Genomic DNA, 6,064 nt, shown 5'->3' on the forward strand with positions numbered 1-6,064 from the left:
CAGAAGTGCAGTGTAACATTTTGTTTCACCTGTTCTTTGACGAGAACAGGTGACTTGAATACTGCGTATATTACAGCTTGATAAAGCTGTTTCCCTAACTTTTACTATAGCTGAAGATCAGTTTCCATACTGAATTGGAAGGGGTATATTTTTAGGGGAGATTAATTTTTGGGAAAAAAAGGTTTTGGCTTTCTACTTTATCTTTATACAAAAACATGTGGGAATCTTCCAAAGAAAGGAAGGAAGCAATCAATTTCAAGAAGTTTACTCTATACAAAGATGTGTAGATCATGCAAAGAAGTAACTTTTCAGATACAAACTGGAAGAAACATCCTCTCAAAATAGCAGGATTGCTACACAATATAACTACACTTACATGGAACACTGCCATCCTCACTGTTTTACAAAATGTGAGAGATCTTTCAATAGCTGCCTTATATTTGGTAAATCCATGGTTTCAGATTGCATTGGCTTATTAACAATATTAACTTGTAACAATATGTTATATTAAGCCACCAATAAGTATGAATTCAATTGCTTCATGGATTGAATCAGTGACAATGCTTCAGATGCTGCAACTGTAACACTTGTTTCTTCATTGAGATTTATCAGGGTATCAAGAACTGAAAAGTAGTTATAGCAAACTGTAGCAAGACAAAACTGCTCTCTCTACCTTTATCAATTTTTTTTAAATGAAAGTATTTTTATTTAATTTGAAAGGGTTACAGTTTAGGAGTGACTAATTTTTGGGAAAGAAAGTTGTTGGCTTTCTACTACTACATCTTGATACAGAAAAATGTGGGAATGTCATCGATGACATCGTAATGACATTCATTCACCTTTTCTGTATCAAGATTGAGTAGTAGAAAGCCAAAAACTTTGTTTCCCAAAAATTTTTCACTCCTAAAAATATAACCCTTTCAAATTAAACAAGATGCCTTCTGGCTGGGATTTAATCAAATAGGTGAATGAATGTCATTACGATGTCATCAGTGACATAAGTAGATCAAACTTATTACGTGGCATTAAAAATCGTAATTTATGAAAGAATTGTGTGTTTTTTCTTATAATGTTATCCAGATTGGTATTGAGGAGCCCTAAGGCAAGTGTCTACGGCAAAACATCGAAGTCTACCACTGAGCATGACAGTGTTCCATGTAAGTGGAATTTTTATTTTCATTTAGTATATTTTGTAGAAACCCTGTGAATGATATCTGATTTAATTTCATAACGAATGTTTTTTCTGTAGTGTTTTCTGTAGTATACAGTGTTGATATAAAAGTATTTGCTTCGAAAGAATTTTTCTTTCGTGTAATTCAATGTTTATATGAAAGTAGCTGTTTCAGGAAGGCTTTTTCTTCCAGATGTGTGTCTGAAAGTTACTTCTTTGCATGATCTACATATCTATGTATACAGTTACTTCTTTTAAAATTGATTACTTCCTTTCTTTGGAAGATTCCTACATTTTTCTGTGCCAAGATGGAGTAGTAGGTCTATCTTACTCTTTTCAGTTTCTTTTTTACTTTATATGGCCGAAAAAACGTTCGTAACAAACCATGAGCGATAAATTTAGGGTGTTCACGAATTTTGTTTGAGAAGAACTGCAGTGTCGAAAAAGTTCTCTCCAAGATAAGAAGCACCAGCTTTTACAGAAACCATGAGAGATTCATCTCTAAAATTATGAAAAAGTTGTCAATTTTATAACTTATTCAAATGACGTTTTACAATTTGCTAATTGGATGATTGTGTTTTTCCTTTTTGGGGGGTTTCACTCTTAATTTTGTTATGTTCACTCAGTTCATGATGTAGGGTGGTAGGTGAATGAAACAGTTAGATAAAATTATTATATCTATTTAACATAAAAACAACACAATCGTACTTACAAAAAAACCAGCATAATTTTTGATAGTGTGTCACACCTTCGGGGCCGCTTCCCATTAACTGACCTCCTTTTCCCTTAATCCCCATCTTTAAATATCCAGGTGTCAAATCATTTTTCAGCAATTCCAATTCCCATCGAACAAAACCAATATTCGATATGGTATTGAAACAGCAGTCTTATAATTGATGTTAATATTACTTGATACAATGTGAATTGGATACTTCCAGATATGCCGCCGGGTATTTGAGGAAAATAAAGAGGAATTAATATTTTTTATGAATAAATTTAGATTTTATTGGTTTTCCCCAATAATGTGACAATATTTCCTCTTCCTTTTGTCGGTGAAATTTCTTGTGTAGCTGTTTCGCCTATGAATTGCTTATTTTGTGAAGTGACCAACAGTAATCACCCATCATTTTGATATTCCATCGCCCCTACTATCATTTCTCCATCTCTTTTATGTCCTGATGAAACCGTTTTCTTTGCTTTTTTACTCGCATCACCTAAGTTTTTAGGAAAAAAGTTACAATGATTGTTTAAAAAGTGGATTTTGAAGCTCATAAGGCAACCACGAGTTTTGAATTTGTAATCATGTTTGCTACGATTAGTTTATAGTTCGGGTCTTTTGCATTACCCAAAAACTTAATCACAACTTTTTTAAATGATATCCAAACCTCCTGTTGTTGCTTCAAAGTTTGAATCGAACATCAATTTACGGATATTAGGCCCGAGGAAAAGCCCTCTTTTTTAATTTAGCTTTTGATAAATGAGGAAATACTTAAAACAATCACGATCTTTAGGCAAAGCTTCAACAAATTGTTTTATCGAACCCAACTTTATGTGCAGTGGAGGTAGAAGGATCATTTTGGGGTCGACTAAGTTTTCTTTAAGGGCCATTGTTTTTGACACCATGCTGATCTCTTGCTCTGCTGTTCCATTCACATATAAAACATGGAAATTTGTGAATCTCTTTTGTTGACCAAGGAGCAAGGAGATAACTTTTGAATTCTCACATAGCATCCAATCATGAGGTGTGTAGTTAATTTTTTCTTACATGATATTAAGATTTTCGTAAGTTTCCTTCAAATGAATTGAATGTGCCACAGGCACTGAAGCATAAGTATTTCTGTTATTCAAAAACACACCTTACCTTCCATTAGACTGTCAATGTCACGGCAGTAAACCAGATCCACGTCCTGCTGAAAAATTGAGTGTATTGTTCATCTATTGTTCTATAATGACAAATTGAAGTAATTCTGCTTTTTCCTTGGCCAAACCCATATTTGTCACTAAACCATTTAACTCTGCTTGTGCAAATAACTTTTTTAAATTGTCCGGAGTACACCGGAAATTATCTCAGTGGATTGACTTTGACTACAGTGTAAAATGTCAACAATAACCTCAGGTGGCACAGGGACAGGAAAGCTCGGTGCATATTCTATTGGTCGATCAGCAGATGTAACGTTAGAATAAACAATAACTTTTTTATATTTATTATGTCCATATTTTTGTTATGTCCATTAACATCTATACTGTAAAAATTACAATTATCTAAATGATTTTTTGCCCTCTACATATGAGTACTGAAAATTTAAAAGCTATCTTCCTTTTTCATACCATTTCCTTAGATCCTCGACACAAATATAATATATTTTGTGAGGAACCTAACACTTGTCTTGATTAGGTACTGATTTCTATAACAAAATATGCAAAGTAAACGTTTTTCACAAAGTCAGTAATGTTTTTTTATGTGTTTCAATTAAAAAGTTAACACAAATATAGCAAAAAGCGTTATGAGAATTTCTATAATAACATTAAACCATTACAATTTTTTATTAAAAAGCACACAACAATTTGAGTTTATATTTAAACCAATTTAGATTATACTTAGTGAATAAAAAAAGGAAATGGCAGTAAAATTTATTAGAATTACTAAAATTAGAACAACCCCATTACTTTAAAATGAATATTTAAGTAGTTAAAAATGTATCATACATTTTGGTACAAAAACTTTATTTTTACTTAATAGTGAATTGTGAAAAATTGGTGGGTGATAGGTACAACCTTTTTTTATTTTTTTCGTAATCAGGACACTAAATTACGCAGGAATTGGTTGAAATGATCGGAAAAGTTTTTAGGTTGTTCTATGTAGTCAGACAATTGATATATGATTACCATCATTTATATTGTCGTTACCTACAAAATAAAGTGACCAAAATATTTACAATCACTTTTTTGGTTTCATAATCAGCCTAAACGCACGGGAATAAGTTGAGTTTGCGCTGGTCAGGCCCTATCTCTCGAAGCCCCGATACATTCAGGAGAGCGCGGCAGCATTATCAACCAATGACCACTCCCCACACCGTGGGGTAAGTGATCATTGGGTCTGAAATTCATGTGCTGTGAGCAAGCGCAGTGAGCCAAAAATGACAGCCTTCCGCATTTGTCCGACTGATTGCTGCCTCAATACGGCAGGATTTTGAGATTCGAGAGACACAACACGCGGAGGCTCTTGGAATAAGCGAGAAGGTTTCTCGCGGAACCGGAGGTTTTTCGTGATACTTCTTGCTCGCATCACTGATGACTTCTTAACAGCCACTAGCATTCGTATCCTATCAAGGCAGTGTTACTTGGTGGTCAGCAGCACGCCTTGACTCAAAGTGTGATGGATACGTCGTACTTTGGCGGCTATTCGCCGTACTGCGGGCGTGAAAGGCCTGTTCGTCGACTTGTAATCACGCATTGGATACGCGACGCGTGTTGTGTCGCCAACGTGATCTTAGCCTTCATCTTGTGCACCCCGTTCAATCTTCCGTACCGCAAGGCCGGGGTTTCGTCCTTCCGATTCGAAAAGCGATTAGCTGACGCTGTACAAGGCGGTGAGAATTTGTCAGATGTCAGCCTCTTCTGTTGGAACACTATGATCTTCTGCACCTGTGTCTAATTCTGTGGAGCGCCCTGCATGTTCTATTTATCTCCATTGGTGACATGTAGTATATTTTAGAATTGATTATTTCATAATTTATCCATCAATTTGCTGTAATCGTGTAGATAAGGCGCCAGTTATTATCATAAAAAAACCACAACAATATTTCTACTCATTTGTGTTTCGCACTTGTATTAAACTTTAAACCAGTGGCGTGCTTATTATATTGGAGTTGCCAAAATGGTTACATGTGGTTACTGTAAGAATGAATTGAAAGACTTGTTTGCTGTGACAGTTGTCTTATAATACATGGTAGCAAAAAATGAACCAATCTTGGTGAAATTAAATATTGTGTTGTCCTACTACAGAATTAATCCTTTTATGCAAAGGTTGTCGAACTGCAATGAAAAGTGTTCCAGCTAAGTGCCTCTCAAGATGAATTGAAGGCATTAAAGGATGAGGTTCAAATTTTGAAGCAACATAAAAATGATTCTGTTCAAGTAAATTAAGATTTTCATACTTTAGAAAAAATTATAGTTGAAGTAGAAGAAAGAGCCAAGCGCCGACCTAATCTAATCATTTTTGGTTTCGACGAACATGATCAAAATGAACAAGGAGGGAATCACAGACAGTGACAAAGCTGAAGTATCGGAGATCATTAAAATCGTTCAGCCTAACATTGACATATCTGAACTAAGACCTATTCGATCGGGCAGATTTGATTCTGCAAAAAAACGCCCTGTTAGAATTAGTCTCGTAAATGAGAAATTTGTTCAAGAGCTTATCAAGAATACAAAAAATCTGGTAAATTTTATATTCAAGAATAAAATCAGATCATCCCTAGATAAAACCCTACCGCAACAGGAATTGTACAAGAAAACTTGTGACAAACTAAATTAACGTATACAGGCTGGCGAATCAAACCTGATGATAAAATATATAAATAATATTCCTGTAATCGTAGCAAAAAATTAGAACTGCCCAACTGAATCCATGAAGTCACCCGTTATTTTCAAAATGTTCGCAGAATTTGTTCAAAATGCGAAGCTTTGTGTTCTGCTGTGAGTCAAGAGAAATTTGATCTTAGTGCTTTATGCGAAACTAATTTATCATCTGACGTCTTCAATAGTGAATATTTTTCTGAAAGTTACACAGTGTTCAGAAAAGAGCGTGAATTAGATGTTGTATCTCAAGAAAGTAGTGGTGGTGTTTAACTAGCTATAAAAACAATATTCGAAGTGAAATAGTAAATGTTG

This window comes from Leptinotarsa decemlineata, unplaced genomic scaffold (genome assembly GCF_025532065.1).
Source record: "Leptinotarsa decemlineata unplaced genomic scaffold, Ldec_3_MD MMD2_tig00026340_RagTag_RagTag, whole genome shotgun sequence".
Taxonomy (NCBI): Eukaryota; Metazoa; Arthropoda; class Insecta; order Coleoptera; family Chrysomelidae; genus Leptinotarsa; species Leptinotarsa decemlineata.